The following is a 15,483-nucleotide window of genomic DNA, read 5'->3' on the forward strand; positions in this document are numbered from 1 at the left end:
AAAGTAATTTACTTGTTCTCATAATATAAGAACTAGGGGCCACCAGCAGGTTTAAAACAAATAAAAGGAAGTTCTTCTTCACTCAGCGCACAGTCAATCTCTGGAACTCCTTGCCTGAGGAGGTTGTGAAGGCTAGGACTATAAAAGAGAACTGGATAAATTCATGGAGGTTAAGTTCATTAATGGCTATTAGCCAGGATGGGTAAGGAATGGTGTCCCTAGTCTCTGTTTGTCAGAGGGTGGAGATGGATGGCAGGAGAGAGGTCACTTGACTATTACCTGTTAGGTTCACTCCCTCTGGAGCACCTGGCATTGGCCACTGTCAGTAGACAGGGTACTGGGCTGAATGGACCTTTGGTCTGACCCAGTATGGCCATTCTTATGTTCTTATGTTCTTATTGCTGGGATGCGAAGCAATGCATCACAGGGCACTGAGGCAGGACCCTGGATGCCCTACGACCCACTCCACCTTCCCACAACTCTTAGCGACAGAAGAGAAAGAGGTGCTCTGTGCGATACCTGCCCAGAGTGTACGCTCCGAATACCACTGCTATTGCGCAGGCAGATGACAGTGTGAACACACAATGGTTTCCCTTCAGCGCTCTCTGAAAGGCGCCTTAACTCCTGGCGCTGTAACTCTGCTAGTGTAGACATGCCCAGAGGGACAGAGCACACATTGTAATAAAACAATGTCTAACAATTTGAAACATACACCACTAGACTAAACTGTGCCTCTGAAGAAATGTGCTTTCCCCCACAAAGAAGTATTTGTTATTTTCCTTGTGAAGTAGTTGGCTGCTCTGCTTGGAACATACTGATAATTGCCAGAGATTATAAAAATCAAAACACAGGAATCTAACAAGGTAAATGAAAAGCAGCTTGATAACTCAGTAGCCCATATTGTACATCAGGAAGATGTAAAGACAGCCACCTTAATTATTTAATGTACACATTCATTAAAGGAAAACAGTCACCCTACATTTCATATTTTAAAATACTTCCTTACCTCTTTTACTGATAACCCGTATACCTTGTTACAACACTTTAGTATGTGACGTAGGAAGAAGTAGGGAAAGGACAGCAGTGGATATGCAGTTCCTACCCCGGCCCTTTGCTGGCATGCCACTGTACCAAGAAGCTGTGTCTCCATGCTGAACAGGAACTGTTCCTCCCCAAACACAACAGAACACTGTAACCAGATTTACACTAGCCCATCAGTTAAAGAGATGTACATATTGAAAAATAATCATATAGTCCGTACCTAAATCCCTCATTGTCTACTACAGTGAATCTCAACCTTTTCCACACCAGGATTCATTTCCCATCAAGTCATGACCTTCCTTCCATTGAGCAATATGGAGAGGGAGGAATAGGATCATGACTCCTTAACACTTGTTTGGCCATCATAAGCTACTTCTCCTCCTCCTCCCACCCTCTATTGAGAATCCATGCTTTAATAATGACTATCCACCAAATATAACACAAAGATTTTCATTATCAGTTGACTATGCAAATCAGAGCTCCTCAGTCAGAATGCAGAGAAATGCATAATGTGAGGAAAAACTGGATCGTTGTACATTAAATACCTGTACAGCATTGCTGTATTCTCTGACTGTCTGAGAGAATTCCATTTCAGTATCAAAAAAGGTACACCAAAGGGGGGATAGCAGTAATTAGGCCATTATTTTAGGTCTTACTGAAATAAATTTACCTGTGGTGAACAATTAAATTCTGGTTTTTAGAACAAGCTATTTATAATTACTCTGTTGACTTGAACCTGCCTTCAATCTCCTATGTAAAAAAAGCATGTACTTAGCTTAAGGTTTCCCTACCATAACATTTATCAGTAGGACCTAATTACCACTTCATATTTACTTTTGTTTTCCAAAAAAAAAGACGTCTGGCTTTCAGATCCATTTAATTCAAGCCGCATTGGAAGCAAACAGAATTCCCCTTGTAATCTGAGATTTTCAAGTAAATAAAGGACAGAAAGGCCAGATCTGAGCATGAGCCAGTGATGATTCAGCAGTTATTGCTTCCACATACACTACTTTCAGTTCACTAGACATTTGGCAGCTCTCAGTATTAAAAGAAAATGTTTTGACATTGCAGATTTTCCTCCTGGCAAAAGAACACGATGGCAACACTCTTGAAAAGAAAGTTCATGTAAATTGATTAGAATGGTCATCATGACTGAAGTCTGAGAGATGGTGTAGGCAGGTATAAAATACCTTGCTTTCTTGGGATCAGAGATTCCTATCCTGTGTGGTTGATTCAGTATCTTTAAGAGATACATTGGTTCCATTTATTTTACTGTGCAAGGATATTTTTGGATGGGATCATTAAAATTGGAGTCTTGTCTGTTCTGTATGGACCTACAAAAATCCCACTTCACTTTTCGTAAGTGTAGGGCTTTGTGTCAGTGTCTTCTATAGAATTTTACATAAGCCCATAATGGCAGAGTGGAGGATCTAATCCACTTAGTTTTGATTCCATTTAACTTGGGAGTTGAAAATGGGAGACAAAATGATGGAGGGAAAACAGAACAAAAACTACTTTGGGGAACACCCACCCACCCACAGTGGTCCAACATCTGCTCAGTCATGTCCCTATAAAAGTCATCACCATCATCATCATGTTCCTATTACGCCTCTGGTGTTTAGGGCAGTGATGAAGCTCCTCCACTCCTGTCTGTTTCTGGCAAGACTTTCATTGGTTCCCCAGCTGTGTCCCAGATTTTTTCAGCTCAGCTTCCACAGCTCTTCACCATGTTGTTTTCAGGCAGCCTCGTTTTCGCTTGCCTTCAGGTGTCCATCTTATTGCTACTCTGGTGATGAAATCAGTTTCCATAACCAACCCATCTCCAGTGCCTCCTGGCAATGATGGAGCTCATATCCTCTTGGCTCCAATGTGTCAACAGATCTTGGTTTGAGATTGTTCTGGGCCAAAAGATACGGAGGATTTTTCTGTGGCAGGTTGTATGTAATGAAAACAGTTTGGACATGTCATACTTTCTCATTCCCCAGCATTCTGCACTATAAAGTAGTGTTGAAAGTAGGCAGCTCTGATAAATCTTGAGTTTGGTTTTGGTGTTGTATTTTGATGATTTCCAGACTGTATTTAAGCTCCTGAAAGTGTTCCTGGCTTTATTGATTTTGTTCTGGATATCCTGGCTTTTTCCACCATCCCGGCTGATGGTGCTGCCCAGGTATGTGAATGTTTCTACATTGGTGAGAACATAATCCTCTATCTGTACTGATGATGGTGAGGTAATATTAGTAGTTATAAAAGTAATTACTATATATTTACACTAATTTAAATATGAGTTGATTTTGGCCCTCTATGTATATAGAGAGAGCTGGTCGGGAATTTTTCAGTTACATTTTCTTTTCCCATTGGTAAATTCCTTTTTGCCAAAACTGAAACTTTTTGCAGAAAAGGGTCATGTAGTGGGGCAGCTGCCCCACTCCAAGGTAAAAGGGATTAAGAGCAGCTAAGGGAGGCTGGTGAGGTAGTTGGCCCCAGGTGTGGCTGGCTTAATCAGGCCACAGCTGGCCTGGATAAAAGAGCTGTGGGGGCAGGAGACACAAAGAGTCTCATTCTAGCCCTGGAGTGGGAAGGGGTAGCTGCCTGGAAGCAAGGTACCTGAAGCAGAGTAGTGCTGGGGAAAAAGGAAAGAGGAGCTGGGAAGCTCCAGCCTGGCAACTCCCCAGGCTGAGGCCTTGGTTAAGGCCTAAGGGGGGATGGGGGCTGCAGAGGTGTAGCCCAGGGTCAGGCAGAGGCAGCTGGTCCAACCTCCTTGTCAATGATGAGTGGCCATTACAGACTACAGTCTGCCCCAGTGAAAGGGGGCTAGATGATGACTAGCAGTAGCCACTGAGGCAAGGTGGAGATAGAGGGTGGGGGTTCCCTGGGTGGGGAGACCCAAAGTATGGGGGAAATGCTAGGGCAGAACCCTGAGGTAAAGGGACACCAAGGTCCAGGAGGGACACAGGGCCTGAGGCAGGTGAGACACTGGCCAGCAGAGGGCACTCCAAAGCTGGAGTTGAGCTAATTCCCTGGACAATCAGCAGGAGGCGCTGCGCTGGTGAGTCCGTGGTCTGCTACAGGTCAATTTTGATGAAACTTTAGTTGGGAATATTTCCCAGCTCCAGGATGGAATTTCAGGTTAGAGAGAGACCCCAGGAGCCAAGAGCATAGTCGTTGTCTCCCCAGGGATGTGGGAGAGCCAGGATCAAGTCCCTGCTCTGTATGATTCAGAGCAGACTTGAACCTGAGTTTCTCATCTCCCACGTGAATTCCCTAACCACCATTATAAAGTTAGTCTGTCTAGCCTAAAGCATATTGAATGACTCACACAAAGTGGAACAGCTTCATTGGGAGAGATTGAGAGACCAATCCCAGAATAGCCAATGAATGTGGTGGCTAGGGATGTGGGAGATACTGTTTCAAGTTCATGCTCCAAATGAGGCAGAGTATGGACTTGAATCTGGCTCTCCCACATCCCAGGTAAGTTCATTAAACGGTTGGTTATTCTGTTCTATTTCACTCTTGTTTTAGCACAAAAGGTGTCAAAAGGCCTCTGTGTCATCCTGATGCAGACCAGGAAAACATTAAAAATCTCAAAAAGTTTCACCAGATGGGAACACCCTTAGTTGCGCAGATATATTATATATAGGATACATGCACCCATTTATACATGCACCCTTCTATCTCTATTATGTAGCAGAGGCTTCCATTCATAGAAAAGCAAATGGTTGTTTGTTTAGTAACAACCATGGGTCAAATTACAAGAAAATTGGGTAACACATTCTTAATATTTGTCTAACTCAGTGTTTTTAGACATTTGCAAGACCTGAAAACTCCATGAATTTCACCCACCGTGAAATATATATTGATTCTAAAATGGACCGAATTATGATCCTTTGAAGCTCCTGTCATAAATATAAAGGGAAGGGTAACCACCTTTCTGTATACAGTGCTATAAAATCCCTCCTGGCCAGAAGCAAAATCCTTTCACCTGTAAAGGGTTAAGAAGCTAAGGTAACCCCACTGGCACCTGACCCAAAATGGCCAATGAGGAGACAAGATACTTTCAAATCTGGAGTGGGGGGAACAAAGGGTTTGGGCTGTCTGTGTGATGCTTTTGCTGGGAACAGATCAGGAAAGCAAGCTTTACAGCTCCTGTACAGTTAGTAAGTAATCTAGCTAGAAAATGTGTTAGATTTTCTTTTGTTTAATGGCTTGTAAAATAAGCTGTGCTGGAGGGAATGTGTATTCCTGATTTTGTGTCTTTTTGTAACTTAAGGCTTTGCCTAGAGGGATTCTCTATGTTTTGAATCTGATTACCCTGTAAGGTATTTACCATCCTGATTTTACGGAGGTGATTCTTTTACCTTTTCTTTAATTAAAATTCTTCTTTGAAGAATCTGATTGATTTTTCATTGTTTTTAAGATCCAAGGGTTTGGGTCTGTGTTCACCTGTACCAATTGATGAGGGTTATTATCAAGTCTTCCCCAGGAAAGGGGGTGTAGGGCTTGGGGGGGATATTTTGGGGGAAGACGTCTCCAAGTGGTCTCTTTCCCTCTTCTTTGTTTAAAACACTTGGTGGTGGCAGCATACTGTTCAAGGACAAGGCAAAATTTGTACCTTGGGGAAGTTTTTAACCTAAACTGGTAAGAATAAGCTTAGGGGGTCTTTCCTGTAGGTCCCCACATCTGTACCCTAGAGATCAGAGTACCCTTGACAGCTCCTTTATGCTATATGTTATGCAAAAGTGCCTGTTGAGCTTTAGCCAGGGTTGGGATATTGGCATCAATACAGGAACAGCATAGATTGCATGCTGTGATAAAACCATCACCACTGCCTACTTTTGTATCTTTTGTGCAGTGGCAAATGCGTAGTATTTGTGGTAGCAATGGAGGTGTGTTTTGCTTAACTTGTGTTAGGCTAAAAGTAATTGAATGTGAATTGAACTTTACACGTCTTTTGTATATGATTATTAGGGATACATGGACAGTAACCATGGTTATTAGAGTGCATTGAGCCAAACTGTACAAAGGCTGCTCTTGCAGTATTCTATAATGCAGTATCAGGCAGCGACATGTCAAACGTACTCACTGAACAGGATGTGTGCATTGCTTATTTTCATCAGATTACTTGATTTCATCTGTGATAGGGTGAGCAGGTCTCCCAGAAACCTCGGGTGGGGCCCTACGATAATATCCCTGTACAGTCCCTAGGAAAATGCCTTGCTTTGTGGGGCTATGATAGTTGGTTTTGATTTAAATTTCAGCAGGAGTTTTCTTAAGGAGTCACTCCTAGGTGGGAAGTGATCGAGTCCAGCTGAACTTACATAGACTCAGAACATTTCAAAAAGAGGCCAGGCTACTTTTAGTGAGGAAAAGTGGGTTTCTGCCTTAAACCAAATCAAGGAGTTCTGAAGACAGAAGAGCTGTCTTGTTTATATTGTGTTGTGTACACCCCTCCTCCTCCCCCCCTATCATATTTAGGAATACAAGCCACAGCCTGGCAATGTAGCAAGCAACTGATATGTTCAGGAATTTTTTGGGGTGTGAAAGGGGCCTATAAATGAATAAACCTGAAATACTGAAGAGATTGTTGCTTAACCTGGGTCTCCTGAAAAGTTTCTCTCCCACTGCAGAGATCCTGGATCTGCCACAGGCTCTTCTTATCAATTACATCATGTTCTCCTATCTAAAGAAGAGGAATAATTAGCAAAGGGAAGTCTGCAAACAATTTTAAAATACATACAAAATAAGCCAAGTTAATGTCAAATGATGTTAGCACGCCTGTTTCTTGATGCTGACTCCTAAGTCCTGCTACATACTGATTAGGTTTTGATGTCTGTAGGAAGACTGGGTCTCCTCACACAGTGAGTGGTTGGATGCCATTAAAAATGGATTTTCACTGCACTGCAGTCCTTCCCTTTTGCTCTTTATTCCCTATACTTAGAATGGGAAATACTGCAAATACCATGGTGAATGCAACTGCTGGAGGTTTTAATGTTTCCCTTTGTAAAAGACTCTTGAACTGCTGACCGCTGTTGCTTGACTCCTGCCTTGATGTAAATTGTCAGACAGTAGATAGGGAACATGAGGAGCTTTTACTCTGTTTGAGGAAAGAGAAAAATTGTTGCATTATCCATTGCTCTCTGTATTTGGTTAGTGAACCCAGCCTGGCCTGAATACCCATTTTTCTCTCTTCTAGATCTCTTTCCCCTTTTTTAACTCCCTACACAATTCATGGAACATATTCTTTACACTGGATATCCAAACATAAACTCTCTCCTCATTTAAATCCCTCCAGAAAACTCATTTCTTCCCTTACACCCACAATAACTGAGTCAAAAAATATATATACTCATTTTGATTTTTTCTGTAGAAAAAAAACCCCATCATCCACATAAGGACCTGGATACCACTGAATTTAAAATATTCAATATGCATGCTAAATCAGATTCCCTTGAGCACTCCCAGACATGCAATTTCCCTTCTTTATACTTTATCCTCCTTTTTTTTTCTTTTTAGAAAAAAAAGGTAATTGAACCACCCTGGGATGCACATGCCAAAACTTAACAACTATATGCTACTATCACTGTACATCTCAGTCTTCTTCCCCACTATTTCCTACTCTTCATCAACAATCCTCATTGTGTCTCATCTAAACTGGCTGAAATCCTTCAATGAGCTCCGTGCATACAGACCCCTGCATTTTTGCAGAGCCCCAGTTACTTTAGTAGAGCTCCACATGGACAGAGGGTCAGCTCATTGAGGGATTGAGGCCTTTGGTTATAAACTCTTTGAGGCAGGGGCCATGTCTTTCTTTGTCTTTTTGTATGTTCCTAACACAATTTCAAGTGCTAGAAAATAATAACCCAAAAGTATAACTGATGCTTAACTTGAGGATTATGGATAGCTTTACTATTGTGTCAAGAATAGTGCAGCTGTAATTCAAACAGCAACAACTGACAAGATTCATTATCATTAGTAAAATCTTTCCAATAAAATAAACATATATTAAAGATAAATCTGTGTTTAATTTTTTTAAACTGATGTTAGAGTGGGCAATATACAGTACTACTTAATCCAAAACCACATTTGAATGTTCTCTGTCTTGTACATTTCTTTTATCTAACACAGTGGTTCCCAAACTTGTTCCGCTGCTTGTGCAGGGAAAGCCCATGGTGGGCCGGGCCGGTTTGTTTACCTGCTGCATCCACAGGTTCAGCCGATCGCAGCTCCCATTGGCCGTGGTTCGCTGCTCCAGGCCAATGGGAGCTGCTGGAAGCAGCGGCCCGTACGTCCCTTGGCCAGCGCCGCTTCCAGCAGCTCCCATTGGCCTGGAGCAGCGAACCACGGCCACTGGAAGCCGTGATCGGCTGAACCTGCGGACGCGGCAGGTAAACAAACCGGCCCGGCCCACCATGGGCTTTCCCTGCACAAGCGGCAGAACAAGGTTGGGAGCCACTGGTCTAACAGATTACACAATGTAAAGAATTATGGCTGGACAAATTCAATCATGCTAAATCATGTATTTTTAAGTTGGTCTTCAGATAGGGAAACATTGAATTTATTGAGAGAAATTAGAAAAGGCCTGTGCTGAAATCTAGCACATGCCATTGAGAGCTATATTTCAAGAGGATTAGAGCAAAAAGCAGGCGAGAGAGTTATGAAACAAATAATATAAAATACTTTTAAATATGTAAAAGCTGGTCCTAAGGAAATGAATGGCAGGTGTATGTAACTTATTTAACACATCTCTTTCCAAAACAGTTACTAGGTATGGATTTTTAACTTTTTTCCCCCTTATTTAGTGTCTGTACGCCTAATTAGCTTCCATGTACTACTGCTACAAAAAAACACATTATAGGCCAAATCCACACTTGATGTAAATTGGTAAAGCAGTGTTGATTTCAATGGAGTGATGCTGATGGTAGTACAAAAAAGTTAGCCATTTAAGTGACCTCCCTGCCCCCGAAAATCCCCAACCTGAATGCAAAAGCACGTTGTGCATAAATACAGCATTATCATGGAAAACAGTTAGTCAGCAGCAGGAAGACAGAAAAGATGCAGGATGCCTTTAGAACAGCTAGAAGAAGCAAGTTACTGTGTTTGGACTAATGGAAGACTCCTCAACTTTGGACAATACTGGAAATATTTCAGTAGTAGAAATCAGTGCACAACTGTTAATTTTTTTTTAAAAGTCTATCAATGGTAAATAAGAGACTAACCCCCCAAAAGCTAACAGTACATGTAACAAAACAGAAGAGAAGAAACGTGTTCAATATTTTAGCATTTCAGAGATTCATAAATTTTAAAACCATATGTGATGGGGTGTTCACCACACTAGCCCAGACTGGGTTAATGAGGCGGAGAAGAGGCCAATGAACCTGATAGGCCACATGAGAGGGGAGTTAGGTTAGCTAAGAAACCCCTACTTGATGATGAAGCCCACCTGAGAAGGAACAAGTGGGACTAGTTTAAAGGCAGGAAGTTGGGAGCAGAAAGGAGCTATAGCAAGGAAGTCTGCAGTCGCTCTCTGGGCATTAGAAAGGGATAGGAGGACACCGCATGGGATGAGTAGAAACCCAGATGATCCAGGCCCTGAATGAAGGGTTTACCCAGAATGGTGGTGGAACAAAAGCCTGAGAGAGGCAGAGTAGGAAGAGAAGCAGGGAAATGGCAGCAAGATGGGACATTGCAGACCTTGTCTGCTGATTAGAGAGTCCCTGAGCTGCAACCCAAGGTAGAGAGTGGACCCGTGTTCCTCTACCAGCCACTGGGGAAGTGGCACAGAGGGAGAAGTGGATTTGAAGACTGCCTGGGATGGTTTATCCTGTGGGACTTTGATCCCCCTTGAAGGGGGAAAACACATAGTGATCTGGCTGGAGGACCAAGCCACGAAGAGAAAGCACCTCAAGTTACGAGAAAGGCAGGGCACGGAGCATGCGAACAAATGCAGATGGGGGCACTGGACATGGAAGGAGCTAATCTCCAGAGCAGCCTGGAAGAGGCTCCCCAGAGTGAGTCCTGTGACATCATGAAAGACTACTATGATCATCTAGCCTGATCTCCTGCGTAACACAGGTCATTTCAATTTCACTCAGAAACTTCTGCAATGCAGGGAACTATTTTTTCCCTGGTACATAAGTGAACAGTACTGAGCTCAACAACTTGTGGTGGAACAAGAACATGTATTTTAGAAGGACATCCAGTCGATTTAAATTCTGCATATAATGATGATTTTGTCACCTCTCTTTATATTTTTTTTCTAGTTATAAACAACACCCATTCTTTAAAAAGTTATATTTATCTTCTACTATCATTAACTGTGTCCTATGTCTTTACTTGCTAGATAAAAGGCATTTTTAGTGTCCGATATCTTCTGCCTATGTGGATACTTAAAAACCACGATCAAGTCATATTTTACCTATTCTTAAAGAAGCTGAATGGATTTCTGGTCTTCAAGTATCTGATTTTAAGTCTTGTTTCCTTGTTCCTGAATAATATTATAGCTATTATCTGAACCAATTTTTCAATAAACCTTTAAAGTGTGGATACTAGAAATCAGCAGTATTGGTCTCACCAATATTCTAGAACAGAGGGAAAATCCCCTCTCTATTCCTGTTCAATATCCCTATCTATCTATCTATCTATCTATCTATCTATCTATCTATCTATCTATCTATCTATCTATCTATCAAAGGCTCATGTTAGTCCTTGCCCCACACTGGGAATTCATGCGGATCCGGTGGTCTACAATGCCCCCTAAGTCCTTTTCAGTGTCAATACTTTCCAAGATACAGTCCCATAGACTAAGTATAGTCCCTGTTCTTTGCTCCAAAATGTAAGATCTTGCATGTGGCTGTATTAAAACACATATTAAATTTACCCAGTATACTAAATTCATTCAATGTTTTAATTAAGCCAGATTGCTCTGTATCACTGACTTGTCCTCCATTATTGTTGCTTCTTATCTTCCTTGAAGCTTCCAGATGAAGATAGCACATCTCCAACTGAAACAAGCCAACAAGGACAAATCAAGAGCTCACCTATGTCAGAGAAAGGGCTGTTCTATCAATTTCACTTAGTGACTGATTAGATCACATTAAGAAATCATTCTCCACTTTGTGGAGAACAGAAAAGACAACAAAAGAAAGACTTTAAACTACATGAATCACAGTATAATTAAAATGAGAAAACACAGTATTTTAGATTTCAGAATAGAGCGGTATCTGTGCTTTCATTCAATAGTTTAATAGTTCGCATATGAAATCAAATTACTAGTATTATCTTTTAGGGGTATTTCCATATTATCTAACTTTTACATGTGTTTTGCTAGCAGTGCCATATGGATGATTGGGGAAGGGAGAAACTAAAGTAATAAGACAATGCTTGCATAGTGGGAAATAATCAAAAACTACCACAAACACTTCTGTGCCTACTCAAGATCACATGCCTTTCAAGTCACTACTGTTTTTCTCAAAGGATAGTATGCTATGGTCTGTGAGATGCTTAGAAGGCTGTACAAGTAATGCTGTGTATAACACTATTTGAAAGAAATGTGAAAGAAAAGGTCACAGAGTAATATCAAATAATGGCTAGGCTACCAGTACAAATAAAGGGAAAGAAAATATTTATCTCTGATGATATGAATTTCAAGGGCAATATTGCCTCCTCCATGAATAAATCAATTAGAGGGAGCTAAGTCCCTCACTGCCCTTCAGGTGAGAATAATTTGGGTGTCCCCAACTCAAGAGATATCAGGGAATCAAATACCCACATGAATGGAGGCAAAATCCAGCTTTGCTGTGCCCCTACTCTCGACCTCTCCCAGCTGATATTGTGGCATTACCAGGAGCCACTTACCCTTCTATTGGAAATGTCCTATAAAAATTAGTAAAAAAAGATCCATCTTCTGGAAGTATTTGAACAATCCTATCAAATTTAATATAGAATTATATCACTGTTGTTGCTCTATAATTCTATAAATCATTAAAAATAGACCTATGAAAAGGACATCATTATTCAATCGGATAGGTTCTTTTGAGCAACCATATTTATTTCAACCCTGTTAAAGCCTGCAGCCTTTTCATAAGGGATTCACTGAGTCCTTCTATGGCTATTCAGAGGCAACTGTAAAAAGCACTCCAAAAGAGTTGGAGCTTGGTCAAGTGAGCTGACCTGCAACATGTAAACGGAAGGACCTAAGCTTAGGTCTCTAGATCCAACCAGAAGACTCAGGAAATAATGTTTACATACATATAAAGTGCTTGTTTTGTCAGTTATTCAGCAGCCTACATGGAATAGACAGTACTAGTTTCAGTTTTAGAAGGAGTTGTCTTTTACTGGGGCTTTGGTGATTAGTCGATATCAAAAACCTACAATAGATCTTCTTAAACTCACAGCACCTAATCACATTAACAGCCCGATTGACTTCTTTGTTACTGCTCCTGTGAGTAAGATGTGCAAGACTAGGCCCTGATTATTTCAATTGTAAATGACATTTTGGACCTGAGTGGGCTGATCCTGCTCCCATGCAAGCCAAATTGGCTTCAAATGGAAAATAATATCAGACCCCTAAATATTATGGTGCTTTACAAATGCAAAAGACTGAGGGAAAGTGGTTTAACAATATAAATCTACATTTAATGTTAATGTTTGATGTGGAACTGTGGGGATTATTGAATCATACTGTTCTGGTGACATTTCTCCACATGAAAATTTTTGCTATGACTATTGGCAAACTGGCCTCCTGAAGAGTTAACTTTTAAAGGCATCTCCTGTGAATGCAATTGCACAAAGCAAAAACTTGAACAAACCACTTATCTAGAAGAAAAGTCACAGGAAATTTAAAAATCAGTTGATTTAACCAAATGAGGCCACCTTAATCCATATTTAATTGAAAAAGTGCAAGACCTCAAGAATTTCTTTCTGCTTCATTTCCTTCTCTTTTTTTCCCTCCCTGCATGGGTCAGGGGATAAAGCCAACATACTTCACAGATCCCAGCCTTCTGCATGCATATTGTAGAATAGCTAAAAGGGAGATCTCAAGGGCAAGCTGTTTGCCAAACAACACCCTTTGCTAAACCAACAGCATTTAATCTTCTCTGAATTTGTGATGCTAATCTGACCCCAAATTCCCCTCCCAAGCTCATTCAAACAGAATTGTATGTTCACAATAGATACCTAGTAAAGTCACACCACTTCAAGTGCTATGAGAGAATATGTAGGCAGGTAAGGAGGAGTGCAAAATGATTAATTTCAAGAGTAGGACAATTAATATTCACAGTAGAAAACACTGTTCCATTCTTTCTGAGGCAAATACAGTTAGAGTCCCTGGCATTTACCTCTTCATTTTAATTTAATGACAGTGTAGTTGGTTTAAACCTTTCTTAGAGACATATGTTAGGAGTAAATGTTGCCGTTGGTCCAGAGCTTTAAATTTGGTCCATCACACAATGTCTAAGAAAGCATTCATTGCTAATTAGTCCTGTAAAACAATAGCTAGCATGTTCATGGGTGGCTGCACACAAAAGAGCAAATGACCCCCACTTTCCCTCCAACGCGAAAACAAGCTAAACAACATGCACAGTACAACTAGTAGACTATCAGAACATAGTGTCTGTCGTATATACTGTAAAAACTCTAAGGGTATATCTATACTACGTGCCGGATCAGTGGGCAGGGATCGATTCAGCAGGGGTCGATTTATCGCGACTAGTCTAGATGCGATAAATCGATCCCCGAGTGCTCTCCCATCGATTCCTGTACTCCACCACCATCAGAGGTGCAGGCAGAGTGGACGGGGAATCGGCAGCAGTCGACTCACTGTAGTGAAGACATCGCGGTGAGTAGGTGAGTAGGTCTAAGTACGTCGACTTCAGCGACGTTATTCATGGAGCTGAAGTTGCATATCTTACATCGATCCCCCACCTCCCCAAGTGTAGACCAGGCCTAAAGCCCAAATGGAAGTATATTTTTCTAAGATACATAGTCTTCAAGTGAAGCACATTGCATACCTATCCTAAACCCATGATAATGATAAATTATACAATGGTGTTCTTAAAAAGTTTCCTTTTACCATTTGGAAAGGTATGCACCATAGTCCTATACTTATACTTCAGAAAATCAATCATACTTTATAAAAAGAAAAGGAGTACTTGTGGCACCTTAGAGACTAACAAATTTATCTGAGCATAAGCTTTTGTGAGCTACAGCTCACTTTATTGGATGCTACTGAATGCATCCAATGAAGTGAGCTGTAGCTCACGAAAGCTTATGCTCAAATAAATTTGTTAGTCTCTAAGGTGCCACAAGTACTCCTTTTCTTTTTGTGAATACACACTAACACGACTGCTACTCTGAAACCAATCATACTTTATATATTTTAGTGAACAGTAAAGTGTTACAGATATATTTTATAACAATTGAGGAGGTTTAACATGTTTACAAATCATTACCACACTGACATCTGAAATAGGATATTAATCATTATGAAAAATGAACTGATTGCTTTTTTGTTTAGAGAAACATTGTGCCATGTTATAATCTTTTGGAGGTATTTTCTTCTGGTTTGACAGGATATTACCGTGTTATATAGCGAACCTTCTTGCACCATCTGGGACTCAGTATTTCTTGTATTTTTATTAAACTGGAAAAGAATTCTGTCTCTTCCCATATTTACCAAACCAGGCATATCTAGCAAACTTATCAATAGAATTTTTTGTGATGCAGTGTTTCCTTTTTTTCGGTAAATGTTCTTAAAGGTCTAATCCAATGCCCATTGAAATCAATGGAAGGATTCCCATCAGGGAAAGATCAGGATTCATGAGAACTCACTGTACGTAGATTCCAAACATACTATACCAGTCTCTCTGAGAACTACATACATATGCAGACTTTAAGAACTGAAAACACTTAATGATGTTATTTACAAAGTTTTTAAATTATTTTTTTTTAATTTTGGAAAGTGTGCAGTGGACTCACATGGAGTCATACGAAGTATTATATTGGAAATGACTACAGATCCTGTGCATGTAATTGTAAGTTATGTGTTTAATTATTTTGATGAGGCTAAAGAACTATAATTTCAAACTTTCCTAACCCATATTTTCTTGAACAGAAAATACATGAAATATTTATGAATCATTTTGATCCTCCCAAACATTCTTTTTTCCTGATTTCTTTTAAATAGGATAAGTCTTGGATTTAGAATAATAATTATTTGAAAATTTCCCATTACATGGAATATTGATGGTAGAGAAGCCATTCAATATATCTTACATGCAGCACCAGGGCTAAGGGTTAGAGAATGTATCAAATGCACCTTACCTGGGGGGGGGGGGGGTCCTCCATCATTTGAACTATTTAAATTAAGACTGAATGTCTTTCTAAAAGATGTGCTATAGCTCAAATGGAAGTTATGTGCTGGATGGAGGAATCACTGGGTGAGGTTCT

This window comes from Chelonia mydas, chromosome 1 (assembly GCF_015237465.2).
Source record: "Chelonia mydas isolate rCheMyd1 chromosome 1, rCheMyd1.pri.v2, whole genome shotgun sequence".
Taxonomy (NCBI): domain Eukaryota; kingdom Metazoa; phylum Chordata; order Testudines; family Cheloniidae; genus Chelonia; species Chelonia mydas.